Here is a 17,590-nt window from a genome sequence, read left to right on the forward strand (position 1 = left end):
ATGCGTGGGCCCATCCCGAAGATTGAGGAATGCCGGGACGACCCGCGGAGGAGGTGCAGTTCATCAATAAGGGGCCCACACACACAGCTTCGCTGGCCATCCTTCATCATGGAGTGTAAGGCAACTGAGTTTTTTTTTACTTTATCTGAATCCACTACTTTCTGCAAGTCAACGACGTGAAAAGTATAAGCTACGATAAATATCATTCGCAGTATATAAGCAAATCGCAAAGCTCATTTGGTCGTTTTCACATTATATGTGCCGTCCGTAATACTCTGCAGTCGTCGATCGGACGATGTCAACATCAAGTACGCGTCACAGGAATTACGACAACCACGTTACCATCAACGTCTTCCGCTTAACGTTCTTTTGACGCACGTGACTACTAAGCCAGATAAAGGTCAATAATATCCAGTCGAGGCACATGTCAAATAGGAAAGTGCTAATGGTGGAGTGATGAATAAGTACTGTATTCCGGTTATTGCCCTCGCACTTGTTAAAGCGATCGTTTTTCAATTTCTCTATGTGTGTAGAAACAAAGAGAGTCAGAAAACATGTCTTCTGCCAATAACCGAAAGGTCAACACTAACTAGTGGGTACAGATGCCGAGAGTGAATGTTTATCGGGTTTTTTATGGCTCGTGAGGTTCAGTACTGAAGTGCCAATAACCGCGTGAGTCAGTGACAAAGTGTCGTGAAGTATGTTCCAGAGAAATTGCTCACAAGAATTTGCCCAATGTCCATTCTTTTTACTAGATCTTTCATGTTGTACCTCATATGAACATATTTTAGCTTAACCCAATACCAGTGTCAATCTCTGCGATAACATATAGGGCAAGGCAGCGTGAATGAAGCAGCACCAATGTTGGGGGGGGGGGAGGGTGACGCAGCAGACGCACAAGAAAGGAGATAGGAAGTGGCGGTTAAGGAAGCGCGGAAAATATTTCTGAAGAAAAAAAAAAAGCCTCAAGAACGTTCTTTAGAACTTGATGCCTTCATATAAAAGCAACATCATTTACGCGCCCGCCGTGAACAACTTAAAGCATTGTCGCACAGGTCAACCGTATTCTTTATTACTTAATCTTGCTTCCTGCCTTGCGCGTGATATAATGCTTTAAAATTTGAAGTTATGCAGGAAAGTATTGGGCATAGAATTTATTAGATAAGTACACTGCAATTTCTTTCAGATTTCGGGAGCCATCGATTAGCTTGACGTCCTTCGTCGCTCGAGTTCGATTTGTGTTTACTACCGGCACCGTATCTCCACTATTTGTAAAGTGCAGCCGAAGGCTAGCTTATCGTTTATGCGGCCTGTTGCATTATAAATGTGCGATTATTCGTAGGCAATGTAATGTTTGGGTGTATACTTGCAGAAATATTATTACACCGCCTTCACAAAGAGGACAACAGCCTAATTTCATTTCTGAGCACATCGCGTACTGCTTCTGCATTCTTGGACAAGTGACAATGAGTTATAATGAGAATAATATGATATTTAATGTAATCAGGAATAGAAAAAAATATATAGCGCTATTACCTAGCGCATACTCAGGCTTCCATAAAGCTTACCTCGCGATAATAAACGAAATCTTTTAAATATCTGGTGCTGTTACGGCGATTTGATTTTTAATGTCGATGTCAAAGTACAGGTCCTAGATAAAGTTTTAGCGCTTCGTGTCACTTTCTTTAATCGCAGGGGAAAGTCTTGGTGGATAAAGCGTTGGCATCGATGATACTCATCGTAAGATATTTTATGCTTGAGAATAATACAGTCTAGAAACTTGGAAAATGCGCATGCTTGTAAAACAGGCCACAAGCTATTTACGTCTTCCTTTCTTCCGACTTGCGCATAGGAGTGAATATGAATGTCTTTCATTCTTTTAAGCTTTTGCATGGGCGTCATAACCATGAGTGGTACTGGCTAACACTTCCCGGGTTCCATCTTGCACTGAAAGATAAGTACCCAAGAACGCCGACGCCGGGATTAGATCCCGCGACCTCATGCTTAGCCGCCCGGCACCATAGCCACTAAGGAACAACGGCGGTTCGGTTTGAAAGGTTTCATGATTGGAATAAATGCTAATGCAACAACAACAGTGCCGCTGCTTAGTGCTGCATATATGACAGTTTGAAAAGGTTGTTGATACAGGTATTTGCCCACTGCGTACTTGGAGTGAGTTCAAAAATCCTTTTCTCTTGAATGTCACGACAAGAATAATATGAGAACGTTAACCTTGAAGCGCAGCTTGAAGTTTAATGACTACTCCACGCTGTAGAATTAAGGAGGCGTGTTCACAATTGGCGTAATTTACATGAGTGGTTCAGCCAATCGGCGACGAGCAAGAGCTGGCTTATTTTCAGGCGGCGCGTATAAAAGAGTGCGCCAAGGAAATCCTTCCCAGTTTATTTCATAGTTCCGAGGATGTTTATTAATTTACTTTGCGCAAAAGCATATTGTTCGCTTGTACTGTTTTAGAGACGAATCAGATCGTCTACCAAAGTCAGGAAGTTGCGACATCGGAAGAAAAGGTAAGTTTCTTTCCTGGCACCAACCACAGAGAAAATTGCAGTGACATGGTTGTACAGACATTTGGTGTAAGTTGTATGAAAACTGAATCATAATCAATATTACTGTCACGTCTAACCGTGTCAAGAGTTGCAACTTGAGATAATTTTTTTGTTCATGGGGATATATCGATCACGAAAGCATGCTAAAGAAATTGTCTGACAGATGTACTAGAAACCGTAAGGATATTACAATTATCGAAGTTAGTAATTCCATAGTTTGCCTACGAACGCATTAAGAAAACGAAAAAAAAAAGATCCTCTGCATTGAAGCGTAGAAACACAGGTCGTTTTTAGCGACTCAGGACTCAGCACCTTTCTTTACGCATGAAGATCACAACTACTTATTTGTGCCCCTCTTAATAACGAAAAAGCCCTCTATGTCTCATCTTTCATTCGAGATTCAAAGTCCTCGAGCGAAAACGCTGCAACGTCATGAGCGGCACAAACACTATCCCCATCATTATTATTGGAACATACGCACGTAAGTATAAATCGCCCGATTGTTCGCCAATCCCCCATAGTGGGCATGAGTTAATCTAGAAGGCAAGCAAGCAAGTGAGATGCATGATAACCATGGCAGATAAAGCGAATTAGGAAGGACTATAAAGCAAATTAAGTGGACGACTCTGGCGAGTTGAAGGATATAGCATTAGAAGATGAGTAAGCGGATTAAGTAGAAGATAGCGGATTAAGCGGGATGGCTCAGGGAAGTGGACTAAGCGAACTCAGGTTATGCGTACGTCAGGTCTCCGGCTTTAATGCACCGGCACTCGGGCTTTGGCCTTCAAGTCGGCCTAGGGATAACATAAGAGACCCCGTCAATTTTTTTTTTCTCTGCTAAGGCGTCGACCTGGGCCTTACGGCTTTGCTTTTCACTGCCGATTTTTAGCGGCATGCTTATGGAATAAAAAAGTAATGTTTCTGCTGGAAGGCACCACTCCCTATTACCGCTCTTGATGCGACCATTTATTTAATTAATGTGAAGTTAGTGCTTCTATTGATGGTCGTTTGATTATCGCGAACACTAGCATTTGCTGGACACAGAAGGCGATGCTGCGTTATAAACAGAAACTTACCTCGTTTGAAACAGAAGGAACCTCGACAACTGCGGTTACGCGTTTCAAGAGTTTATTGGATTAGCCATTATATTTTGTGTGTGTCCTGGATCGAATGGTGCCGCCGTTCTTTTTTTCTTGCAATTATCGAACGTTTCCGGTGGTACATCGCGGGTATACCAATCTAATTGCTTTGCAACCGTTTTTTAAATTTTGTCAATTTTTTGATGCTTTTTAGTAATGCCTATCTAAAGAAGTTTCCATTATATATTTCCTAGCACATCAATCATCCACATTTATTGCCGGTGTAATGGCGCTAACAACCTTTTATCGCTGGGTGTGCAATTGGTGATAATCATTGTTCTATGGCATCATGATCGTTCCTCATCCGTTTCGGCGGCAAAGCTTTTATGAACTACATCTGCTCTCAGCGAGCAGCCACCTCCGCACAGCGATGACCTTTGCGTTTCTCAAGCTCATCAGCAGCGAGCTGCGTCCTCGCGTAATGATGCCTTCATCAAACTTCATGAAGCAATAACAAACAAGAAATGCATACAGAAAATTGACAAAGGTCGCATATGACATTGAGTATAAAAAGAAGTTCAAGAGTACTTATGACCCTAGTTTGGGGGAACAAGTGTTGCAACGGTAAGTGCCTAAGTATTTAGGTAAAATTGAAACTAAATTATCGGGATTTACGTGTCAGAACCACGAGCTGATTATGAGGTACGGCCTAGTGGGGTACTCCGAAAATTCGAATCACGCGGGGTTCCTTAAATTTTACCTAAATCTGAGTACACGGGCTTTATCGCATTTTGCCCCCATCCAAATGCGGCCGCCGTCGCCGGAATTCTAAGCCGCGACCTCGTGCTTAGCAGCACACGTATTTAGGTAAATAATCACGGTTTCGTACTCATTTTTCGGTGGCCTACTGTCTGCTTATAAGTGTGGTGCGACGTCGTACGTAATTGCTATTTCAACACGTTGAACGATATTACCGTTCATTGAAATTTTGCATTAGGCTGCCACAATTCCAGCAATATGGATCACAATAGTAGTGACTGAGCAGTTATACAGACCAATACTGCCTCTTTTTTACTAGTGACGAAAACAATTATTAGTTTCACTAGCCTCCGGATAGTACCAAACTATCATTAAGGCAGTAAAATTCTAACTAAGATCCCAAAGGAACTCATTAACTTAATATTTACGAACTTTAGTTTTACGAGTGTATGCCCTATCCGTCACATGGCCTGGCCAGCTGACGTTTTAAATTCGAAGCATTTTGTCTTATCGGAGCCAAGGTCAGAGCAAGGTCAGGCACAAGGACGTATCAATTTTTCCTCCAAAAAATATGGGCTGACTTCACAGATAATCCAGCCGCCACAAAAAGTGCAAACGAACACAAGATATAGTACAATTTAGGGTGGCCCGATTGCCTCATACCGGAAACAGGGCTAACACACGGCAACATGGTTACGATGGTGGTGAGCAACCACAGTAGAAGAACGAAAGCTACAAAACTATTTATTGGGCGAACATGTGTCGAAGACAGCAAGTGACGCTCACCACTATGATATCGGTGATTCCATTTCTCGATTTCAATTTTTGATCCGCAGAACAGACGTTTCAGTCATATATATATATATATATATGACACAATAAACGTTCGAGTGTAACCGCTGTCTTTTTTGGTTTACTGCGAATGCTTGCCCCTTAGGGAATATACCAAGGATGTTAAAAGTACACGAACCGATTCAACTCGTGCAAAAAATCTAGAAGTGAACGATGATGTGATCCATGAATCCAACATTCAAGTTCGGGTGGGCGGCCAGGCCCAAGGCCTGTTGGCCGGAGGTGGTGGAGACGGCTTAGATGAAGTCCTGGGCACGTCCATAGTAGTTTTGTCACTGTCACATTTTCGATTTCAGTGTTACAAAATGGGTACGATGAGCCGTAAGGACAATGATACTGTTGTTGCCAGAGAGCGGTCACAGACGGGGTGAGCGCGACCCCGACACGTAGCCTCCTTAACGTAACCTCATCTCGGCGGGTTAACCCACCAGGGAGGTCTGACCTACATGGAGGTATAAGAGCTCGTGTAGTACGTCGGAGGTTTTCTTTTTCCCTGATCAGTCGTCCACAGGCGTCTTCAGGAAAATGTAGAACTGGGTATGTTGTATTCTGTGGGTGCGTTGCCATATCAGCTTGAAGGATGCCCGGCAGGGCTGCTCGAGGCACCCACTTCACGCGTATGGGCATATTGGTATTGGCAGCAAGACGGTGAATGCTATCTGATAATAGAGTGGTCTGAGGTACGCAACGTATATCGTAGATGGCTTGACTAGGGTAGTTGCGAATTATGAGTTCAGAGTATCGAGCAGCTTGAACAGTTGGTAGCAACGCAGCCAATCCGTCTCGTAAGGCCGGGCCAGATAGGCTGGTGGTGCACGATCGGCAACATACGAGCGCATCTGGCCTGCCTCTGGTATCAATGGACACACGAGAGCTGTGTGAATGGTGGTGCCAATAACACTGGGACCAGTTTATGCTGCAAGAGTCGCATCGTCTTGATTATCATCGGCGCGATGAAGGCGGGAAACTTGGACATTCGTCTGGCGAGGAACCGAGCTATACAGGGGCTTATTGTCACTTAATTGCACCCTGTTCCACGGAGCTCCATCGGGTCTCGTAGATGCTGGGTTGTCTATTTCGTGTCCCATGTACCGGGCCAGTGAAGCAGCCGAGCAGAAATTTGATGGCTTGAGTGCACACGCATCGACGTTGGTGCACGAGTTCGTCGATAGTGTTGAGTTGGGACTCGGCCTGTAGGTTTGGCAACGGAGTGAGACGTTGTAGTCCCTTTATGGTCTGCATGACTTCGATATTAATGGCGTGAAGGCGAATCCATTGTGCCTTCGCGAGATTATGAGACTGGGCTCTGTAGAAGAGTTGTGGTTGCAATACAGAACGGACAAGGAAGGGAGCCATGTTGGTGCTCGCTCCACCAAATTTCTTTGCAATCCGACGTATCAACTGTATCGTTTCTGTGGCCTGTTGCTCTGCATTCTTGACATATGGTCCCCCAAATCCGGAGGAATCTATTTCAAGGCCGAGTACACGGAGAGTTGAAGCCTCGTGTAGTGGTTGGTGATCCAGAGGTAACTGAAGAGGCCGGAGTGCCATTAGACGGCGCCCATACTTCTTCGCTGCTGACATGTACGTCGTCTTGTCCTTGGAAATGTCAAGCCCTATCTGAGCACAGCAGTTGTGCATCCCGTTTAGGGCCTCTTGGATCGCTTGTTCTTGGTGGCAGATTTCAGGATCAACTGGCGAGACAGTGATGTCATCTGCGTACATTATGTACTGTGTGTTATCACACAGTACATTATCGCTAGCTTCCAAGCTAGTGGAAGGAGAGCAATATTGAAAAGGACTGGTGCCAGCACAGATTCTTGTGGGACACCCTGATGTGCGAGGAACATACCTGCTGCTTGGCCAGCCAGGCGAAGGGAAGAGGTGCGGCGCGCAGGGAGGCTTCGACGATTGTGCAGACACGGCTAGGGAACTGAAGCCAATGGAGAATTCCGACACTTGCTCCGTGACTCACATGGTCATACGCTCTACGAATATCCATTGCCACAATGGTGCGAATTCTTCAGGAGCAGCCTCCGATGAGAACCACAGAAGCTTGAAGCTTGATTAGGCACGTACGACCACTGCCTACGTAGTGAGCAGCCACGGCCTTGTGTGTGGGACGCAATAGTTCCTGCAGGAGCCTCTCGGGTTCTTTGTGAAATTCAACGCCATTAACCATGTAACGTCTGAAACCGGCACCACTGGTGAGGCACGCCTAGACTGGAAGGACACATTCTTTCCACACTTGTATTTGTTGCAGTTCTTCGAGTTTATAAACTCGTGCCATAGCAGACACCCATACTGAGACCCTATTGGTAGGTTTGTGTAGAGCGAAACCTTGAAATCGAGAAGTCTCGAGGCAGGCGTCCAGGGCCGCTTGAATGATACGGTAGTGCAGAGTGGACATGTCATATATAAAACGGGGTTTGATAACCAATTTGTACCACGATGTCATTGGCGACACCTGAGACGTACGGGTCGGTCACGCGGGCAGGCCTTGTGATGAGCGAGATCGTTTCGGGGCCGCTGGAGCTAAATTTTCATCCGATGGAAGGCCAGTTGCTTCCTTCGTTCTCTTGGCAGAGGTATGCGCCATGACAGCAGGGCTGCTCTGCTCCATGTTGGTGGTATCCATCCACAGGGTACCACCTTCGCACGTTGAACTTGTCCCCACGAAGGCGGCGCTCCTGACTTGGATGGCAGTTGCATCAGTAATCTTCCACTCCCTCGACGCAGCGGACAGTAGCTTAGATTCTCCGCGCCGACACGGCGAGTGCGCGGCTTCGCGAGTGGACCTCGCGAAGTGGCGCAAGAACTCGAACTGCACGACGCAGCAGGATGGTGTAGATACCGACGGGCCTTGTAGATATGCGCCAGTAGTAATTAGGACCCACAAAGCGGTCCATAAGCAACGGTGTTCCTGTAGCGTGCAAAAACCAGCAAACGGAACGAAAATCCGCAGCTACGGAAAAACACGTCCTGTGTAATTGCTGCATGCTCGAGTAAATTCTAGTACGTCCAAAGCTGTCATCTTCACGCGCGCAATTTCATTACACAAGGGTAGTCCCCAACGTAAAGAAGATGTAGAATCAGCGATAAAATTTGAGAGACTTGCGATAATAGAAGGGCATCTTGTGCTGGCCGATAACGTAGAACAGTTGCTAGACGGTGAATAACGGCCACCATGAAAGGTAAAAAGTACGCATGTCAATATCGCGTGAATTAGGGCACCCCTTGGCATGTGATACACGTGAGTGGACATGAGCTCCAGCAGTAGCATACCATCGCTGTCATGCTATCTTCTTTATTCCATCGTGGTGATTTTATTGCCTTCTCTATGTCGTAATCATTCTTTGGTTTTCATATCATCGGCATCTTTCGCTATTTTTAGCCCGTTGCTGCATTTCCTCTTCAGCAGTTTGCATAAGAGACGATTACAGTATTGGTGGAAGAAAAGCAGAAAAGATGTTCATATAGGCTGAGTCACTGCGATTTTAGGTAAATATACCTGTAGTGATAGAGGCTTTAAATGTGAAAGTTATGATTGATATTAGACTGCCAAGCTTTTGATAGCCATAGATGTACGAAAACCTGAATAAATCAAGCAGACTAGGTTAGGTGACCATGTGTCCTTGTCGCACAATTAAAGGGGTACTAATATACGTCGTCATCACCATTATCACAGTATTTATCATCGCCTCGCGCCCGTGCCGGCTAACGTAGAAGACAGACCACAGGAGATCTGAACGTGTGAATGTGTTACTGAGGATTTTCAGAGGATATAAGTTGGGCAATTTTTCAGCTCTGGCTGAAATATGTTTTTTCATGTCAACGATATGGTCCTCTCGTGCTTTTCTTTTCTCCTGCACATCTCTATACTCTTAACAATCAATTTAATATTATCTATAGTACCTAATTAAGGTATATTCATTCATTTACTATTCCAAAGAAATCCTCTGGTGGTTACCCCACTATCTATTGGCTGTTCACTGGTAGCTTATCGCCGATGGTAGAGCTATTTTTTTTTGCTCCCTGCTTGTTCTTTTGAAATTTGGGTTGTTATTACTTATCAATTTATACGGCAATTTTCGCGTTTGTATGCATACTTAGTAGTGCCATGATGTTCATGCAATCTCATAATCAGCAGCAGCAGCTGCCGCAGCAGCAGCAGCAGCCCATTTTATGTACACGGCAGGGCGAAGGCCTCTCCTTGCGATCTCCAATTACCCCTGTCCTGCGTCAACCGATTTCCACAAGCACCCGCCCGCGAATTTCCTCGCTTCCTCGTTCCACCTAGTTTGCTTCCGTCCTCGCCTGCGCTTCCCTTCTCTTGGTACCCATTCTGTAACCCTAATGGTAAGACGGTTATCTAACCTGTGCATTGCATGACCTGCCGATCTCCATTTTTGTCTCTTAATGACAATTAGAATATCGGTTATACCCTTTCGCTCTCTGATCCAAACCCCTATATTTCTGTCTCTTAACGTTATGCCTAGCAATCTCCGTTCCATCGCTCTTTGCGCAGTCCTTAACCGGTTCTCAAGCTTCTTTGTCAGTCTCAAAATCTCTGCCCCATATCTCAGCACTGGTAAAATGCACTGATGGCGCACCTTCCTTTTCAATGATAATGCTAAGCTTCCAGTCAGGAGCTGACAGTGTCTGCCGTATGCGATCCAACCTATTTTTATTCTTCTCTGAATTTTCTTCTCATGGTCAGGGTTCCCTGTGATTAATTGACCAAGGTAAACGTACCCCTTCGCAGATTCTAGAGGATGACTGGCAATTGTGAACTCTGATTCCCTTGCCCGGTTATTCATCATTATCTTTGTCTTCAGCATAATATTCTTCAATCCTAGTCTCCTGAATAATTTTTCATACCTCGCCTGCAGTACTGACGAATAGAACAATGTCATCGGCAAACCTAAGGTTGCTGAGGTATTCACCGTCGATCCCTACTTCAAAGCGTTGAGAGTTTAATAGCTGGAATATTTATTCCCAGCATGCAGTGAAAAGCATTGCCGAGATTGTGTCTCCTTGTCTGACCCCTTTCTTTATAGGTATCATCCTGCTTACGCAGACTTAAGGTAACTGTGGAATCTCTGTAAATATTTTCCAGGATATTTACGTAGGCAGTCTGTACTCCTTCATTACGTAATGCCTCTATGATGTGTGTTTGCGTGCTGGAGTTTTTACTGAATAAAATGCATTTTCGTAATTTATGCAAGCCAAATAGAGAGGCTGATTGTACTCTGTGATTTTCTCGATTACCTAATTGATGACATGCATGTTATCCATTGTAGGGTATCCCTTTCCATTATGGGTATACCATTGTAGGGTAACTCCATTATTACATTTGATAATTTCTAAAAACGATGTGTTGTGACGGGGCTGCTCTATCTGCATCCTGCCATTCAACAATTTTATTTATGTTTGGCAATCAAAGCCAACGCCTTTCTTACCAAATTCGCCGCCAGTTTTTCGTATCAGGAATGTTTCAAACCACTTTACTGGGCCGAATATAGAGTTAGTGCACTGCCACGCTAGTAAAATTACGTCAGAATCAGTTTAGCTTTGTTATTGTTTGCACAATTATTATGTAGGTCTCAGAAGGTTTAAGATGAAAGACCTGCGCTGTCGCCGTGTTGTTTCATTACACTTTCTTGTGGTCAGTCATTCTCAAAATTATGTGGAAAGAGTTTATCGCGAATATACTACCTCGTATGAGCAACCTCAGTGATCGAATGCTGCGGCAATATAACGCGCATTTATCGCATGTCAGATGGCATGGCACGGCATATAGGATACATATACCTAATTATATACGGAACCCAAAGACGACAGCGACCGCAAAAATTTGCTTGGGGTGTCCGTGTATTTGCTATCGAAGGAGAAGCTAATATAAAAATTCACGACGCAAGTAGATATGGATAAAATCAACTAGTATTTTGCTGCTCGATATAATAAAAGAGCTCAACACTACTGTTTTTGGTATGGTAATGTCTACTTCTGTGAGAATGGCATATTTATGCTAATAGACTAGTAAACTATAACATAACTTATCATTTCTTGCTTGATGCGCAATTTCATGCACTGACCAACTTGAGAATTTGAGATTCTCCACACACACAACACACACACACACAACACACTCACACAACACACACACACAACACACACAACACACATACACAACACACACAACACACACACACAACACACACACAACACACACACACACACACACACACACACACACACACACACACACACACACACACACACACACACACACACGCGCGCTCTAACGTTCATAGAGCGTCTTTTATGTCCTGGTGTAGCAGAAAGCCTACCATTACAAGTATCCAAATGTGCGTCAACTTCACCATCGCTCTCCCTCTTGAAAGCCAGCGCGGGTCCCGAGTTTGCGCCCCAGGTTGCTGCTGCGGCGGGCTCGGGCAACATGTACCACGATCGCCTGCCGCCCTTGGTGGGAGCTGTTTCGTCCTCGATCTCTCGACGCGCAAGATGTCCGTGGCACGTAGCGTTAGCACGTAGGCTACTGTTGCTTGCTGACTCTGGTAGACCTCACTGCCATGGTTCATTACTCACAGCGCAGAACCCGAAGGACGACTATGCGGCATCCAAGTGGACAATAATGCTTTCCCTCTGGCAGCTAATGGGATGTGCTTAGGTGTACTCCAATTTTTTCTAGGCTTAAAATGGAAACTTATCGGTCAGTGCCGCGGCAATTGTTTTTATATTTATTAACAGGATTAATAGAATTTAAGCGCATATGCGTAATGTCAGAAATCAAGCACGTCCGAACCATTAAAGCTATATTGAGGTATTGAACAATTGAAAAAAGACTAACAACCTTTGAGTTTCAGATAACTTGAAAGAAACCTCAGATATCGACACCACCAGCTACGACAAACAAGGGAGGCGGTCACATTGGCAATACCAACTGGGGCTCATCTTGTCATTTAAAATGTGTATTTGGGTGCATAGCTAAAGAGGGGAATTACTTGGGTTACTGAGCCACCACACAGTTGGCACGTGTGGTTTGGTGCAAACTCAAGAACGAATTCGAAACCAGACCACATACGAGACCTGCCCATCAGAGAATGGTTTGTCGGTCGCTTCGCTTCCTGCGTCGGCTTCGAACTTTTACTACTTCGCTAAATAAGAATGATTGCCGTTTACTCAAAAAGCAAGAAAGCGTCAACAACACCAAACGGGGATATTAAGCAGCATTGGAATGAAGAAAGGAACTCATAAAGTAACAAAAACGACCTGTGCAATCGAGATCGTATGAGTGCAACCATGAGATATGTTTTAATTGAAATTCGCACTTCCTCGTTCCTATGTCACCCTATTCAAAGGCCCCTAGCAATGCCATAATTTTGTATAGTAACAAAAACAAGCATCAAATAAAGAGATGAGTTGAGAATCATTAAACAATATATCTTTTTCCATCAGGAATTGCTAAAAACAAAATGCCCACATCAAGGAAACTGGTAGCGTATCTCATCATTTCTGTCCTGTGCGCAATGAGGTATGTATACAATCCGTGTATCCCATATTTCTATTCAAAGCATGCATGTGTGATAGAAGGTATCGTTTGATAGCGTGTAATTCTGCGTAAAATGTCGCGCAAGCATAGCATTTAAAAAAAATTGTCAAACTTTCCCCTCCCCAAAAATCGGGGTAAGTGATGCTTGTCCTGCGTGCACATGTCATGTGGCACCGTTACCTGTATGTTAAGTAACACACAAGTAAAAGTGCTGCATTGCTTAGGCCTCCTGCTCTCTTAGCTCGAGATGGTCATCTCGTTGCTGTTGGATAGCCTGGGTTCGGGCGGTTTCAACGGCTGGATCGCCGCGCCGATGGCAAGGCCTTTCACGGGCGAGTTCTCGCCGCTGCTCGTCAAACGCTGCCTGTTTCCCCGGGGAACGCACAACGCGGGGCCGTCCCTTCTGTTTTGCGAGACTGAACTGAACAGAAACGAAACCAGCGCAGGACGCGCGAATACCCATGCCGCTCTTTCTCTCCCCGGCGGATGCGAAACGGCTCTGATTGGTTGCGCGCATGACGCGAGCGCACGCCTATGCAGCTGCAATTCCTGCTAATGACACACGCTCCAGCGCCGGCGCAGCTGTAAACTCATCAAACCGCCCTTTCCCTCAGCTGCTCTGCGCTTATTATTGCGTCACAAGACGACCACCCAAATATTGTGAGCCAATACAAGCTTCGCTTGAAAAATACATACTCTAGTTACCACCGAGGCTCAATTTACTTCGACCAAGTTATCACAGACACCGGTGTAGGAATGTGCTTTTGTGCATATGCGATATGAAGACGTTGCTTATAGGGTGGATTGCGAAAAACTCCGTGAAAACCGTTCTTGCTACGCACGTCGGTGTGAGTGTCCGCATGGCGTAATGCCTGCGGAGAAACGCGTATGCAGCGGGGATCCTCTCTCGTGCTTGCTACTGCACCAACTGCGCCATCATTAGGACAACGCGGGGGGAAGCTTAGGTTCCAACGAGCGTTAAATAAGCTTAACGGATCATTCATCAAAGAGGTTCAGTTAGGAGAAGCACAGACAGAGTGTCACATACCCAGTGGTCAAAATCGGCCTCAAAGTTGTTCATGGAGGAGCGGCACATACCCAATGCGACATATCCAGTGACGCACGCACAGTTACCCATGACGGCGTAAAATAGGTTTGTTGACGAGCAGCACGTAAGTGCAGTGCCACATGCAGGTGGCCTAGGGATGTCCGATGCTTGGTTTCAATAACGTGCCCACAACATGTGAACACCACGGGTTTCCCATTCAACCCTGAACTACCCGTGATCCAGGTTCGCAGAAAAGTGTTAGACCAATAGAGAAATCTACAGTCAACCTACGAAAAGTTCATAAAGTACCCAAAGAATGCTAATTGCATCAGTAGTGCATTTTATTGTCATTAGCTTTATTAGGGCACTTCGCGCACTTTTAGGGGACTTTCCGGTGATCGGCATGGCCATCCACCATTTTCTTACAAAAAAATGTATTGCTTTCTAATATATAGTTTATGGTCAAATGGATAGAGCATGGAGCTGCTTCGACGAGAGATTTCGGTTTATAACCGACCGTGTGACAAACTTGCGTCACTCGGTGGGTGCCACAGATTAGACACCGTTTTCAGTGAACCTCGCGGACGGCACTTTCTCTTGCCGGGTATGTTTACGGAGTATGCATCTCTCTTTAACGAAAATCTGTGACGCCAAATTAGCTCGCATGGCCATGTAAAACCCTCGTCACACATATTCAGATACTGTCGTCCGAATATATGTTACACGGGCCCCATGCGCTGACATCATGGCGGTGGCATTACCTCGCTCAACGCGTTAAGAGGGGAAGTGTGACAGAGAATCCAGGCTGCATAAACACTGTATATAGGACGTCTTTTTGCGTTGGAAATATGTTCTGCAGCCACATTGCTTCAGTGCTCATAACATTAATGTCAACTTCACTGTGAGATAGGAGCTACCGGTATTTTCTTATTGCGCAACAATTTTAGGGTATTTCACGCTCTTTCCGCGGGATACGTATGTTAGTATGCTTGTATCTCCGCCTATCTGAGTCACTGAGTCGCGCATGGTAAAATAGATACCGCATCGGGCTGCTGTCCTGAGGGAACACGCTTCGGAACCAAGAGCCAGACCAACTTGGATAATTCAGTACTTGGCCACATGTAGATATGGGCCAATCTTCAACAAACCTTTTTAAAGCTGACATGAGCCACTGCATATCGAAGACTCGGTAGGTGCCGCTGTTTGGAAAAACTCTGACGCTGACTTGGAGCACTGAGAAGGTGCCAATCGGTCTGTGCTAGTCTTTATTGAGCCTCTCTGATGCCATCTTGGGTCGCTTCATATGAGAGAGCAGCTGCGAGGCGCTATTCAATGAACGTATTTGAGGCTGAGTTGCGTAACTAGGTATGTGCCATTGGGAATTAGCCGCCCTACAATGATAAAAAAGATCATTTAAATGTATCTGATGCAGAGCAGAATCTAATCCACCTGACAAGGGTTCCTTAGGGACTGTAACCTGATGATTTATCTGGCTGCACCAGGAATGCCCTGCGTGTAGACCGCTCTTCAACGAAGCTAGCTGTCCCATACTTGGGTCACTGAGCATGAGGAGCAGGTGAGCCCGTCTGCTCCGCTAGCGCAGCCTTGCCGCAGCCTTGCATTACACGTTGCTGAGCGCGTACCCGCCTCCACCATATTTAAGTGGTAATCTAAGACCGGGGAGAAGAATGCACGAGCAGAGGCAGCTGGTGTCTGCAGTCGCGCGTTTTCTCCCCTGCACCTAGGGCTGGATGTCAGGTAATTTTAAGTATCGGAGAAGCATCAAAGTGAGACGCAGCAGAAGCGTATCCTCCCGTCTCTTTGCGCTTGTCCTAACGCCAGCGCTTTCACAGGGAGTGTTCGCCACCATCGAGTAAGATGTACTGTGCTCTCGTGAGAGGAGCTTTTTAATTTAGTTATGAAATGAAAGAGTAACTGAATAGTTGTTGAACAAGAGGCAAGGTGCTGAAATGTCAAAATGTTGGTATTGAAAGCGGCGCATTGTGAAAAAGGGAGCGAACAGAATTGGACCAGATCCTGCATTCAACGAGGAGGAGTGAGCTGTCGAAAAGTGAATAAGGTATTGGCAACAGAAAGTCCAGGAACACCGCTGGGCACAGGTGATGAATTTAGCAATACGTTGTTGTGCTACATTCTTTCTACGCTAATCGCGTTGAAGTGAATATTCTTGGTGAGATAAGTTCTGCCGCTTCTTTTTTCGACCACATCACTGTGAAACGGTATATCCGTTTAACGGAAAGCGCAATATGACCGTATCAAGGGACGTTCTGTCCTCAGGAAACCTCAGATTTGCGCGACTGTGTCACGAGGTGCGAGGGTGTGAAGAGAAAATAACGGCCTAGGTTGCGGCACATGTGTTCTCTAATCTCAGCGTCTTACAACCGTATATTGGGGCTAGATGACACCGTGGGTCGACCGAGGCTCCTGGAAAGTAATTCACCACCCCTCCACATTTGATGCAAAAATGCCGGTGCGCTCAGTAGAACGGTAGCGTGCCTCGATAGCAGTGACGCTGTTTAGAGAGTATTGCAACTTCACGGACGCAAAGTTTCTTTTCCTTACCTGTTCAGTATCGCCAGTCTATCGAACGGCTACTGGTACAGCACGGTATAGGTGCTTTTGAGCATCTTCATTCCTTTGACACGTCTATATCTATGTACGCAAATTGTGTGCACCAATCAGTTCTCGTAGTCAGAATTAATTATCTGTGGTATTTCTTGTCCCATTTTTCTTGCACTGTTTTTCGCCATGAACCACATCAACAAACTCAAGAACAGACATTTTTAAAGAATAGGAAGTTGTTTAGTGATGGACGTCATCTGTTACTTTTAGTAGGCGGATTGGAAAAGGTGGAGCATGTAGAGGGAAATAGTTGTATGCTGTCTGTAACCTCAAGGCTGCCCAGTAAGTACCTGTGAGTCCCTGTGTGCAAGTTTTCACGACAAAAGTTGAGTGGCAATATTCAAGGAAGCTCATCTCCGAGGCCCTAATATGAAAGGCAGCATATGTTAGTGACAATATTTCTCCACAAAAGCAGACGGCCACGCATACGTATTAGTTTCCTCCGAATTATAATCTGTGTATCAAGGAAAGGGGCCAACGTAAAGAAAGTAGCAATAATGTTAGTTCCGAAATTGTTCGCAATTTCTCTGGAATATCAATCACTTCAGCGAGCTCACAAGGTCCGCAGCCGTCATCAGCTGTTTGTGAACGACGCTTCTAAGGAGTGTTCCCTCGCCATGATTTTAGCCATGTAGTTGTCAGAAAAGAATATCACGAGATATGCCACGCTTTTCATTATGCAGGGGGCTCACGCAAGATAATAAACGAAAAAATAAATTACTAAATATTTTTTGGAACCTTGTTTGTAATTCGCGTTGTGGATGGTGACGAATTATGAATAAAACCTCTGGTAGGAATGAAAATACAGGGAGGTGACTGAAACAAGGGCACTAATGAAGCCTGCGAAGCCTGCGCTTATTGCGACGATATTAAGGTTTGTATGACAGCGTTTGCAGGAACGTGAAAGCTTGTGTGTTATGCAAGTGTTGCTGGATCCATCATGCAAAAGGTTAGATGGCGGTTGCATACGGGTTCCTCAGAAAGAACACTTCGCTTTTTATCTATGGGAGCAGGTATTGCTCGTAAGAATTGAAATATGGAAATGCCTCTTATAGCCATTGCGGCA

The 17,590-nt window shown here is 45.2% G+C and overlaps 1 long non-coding RNA gene across 1 annotated transcript in view; it reads left to right on the forward strand.

Moving 5' to 3' along the window:
* Positions 1-2,388: 2,388 nt before the first annotated feature.
* The window catches only part of LOC129388289 (uncharacterized), a 32,814-nt gene continuing 17,612 nt past the window's right edge, over positions 2,389-17,590 (forward strand). Inside the window, exons 1-2 of the long non-coding RNA XR_011890329.1 lie at positions 2,389-2,528; positions 12,740-12,815. This is a non-coding gene — a long non-coding RNA (uncharacterized lncRNA). The remainder of the gene's footprint in view (positions 2,529-12,739; positions 12,816-17,590) is intronic.

This window comes from Dermacentor andersoni, chromosome 10 (genome assembly GCF_023375885.2).
Source record: "Dermacentor andersoni chromosome 10, qqDerAnde1_hic_scaffold, whole genome shotgun sequence".
Taxonomy (NCBI): Eukaryota; Metazoa; Arthropoda; class Arachnida; order Ixodida; family Ixodidae; genus Dermacentor; species Dermacentor andersoni.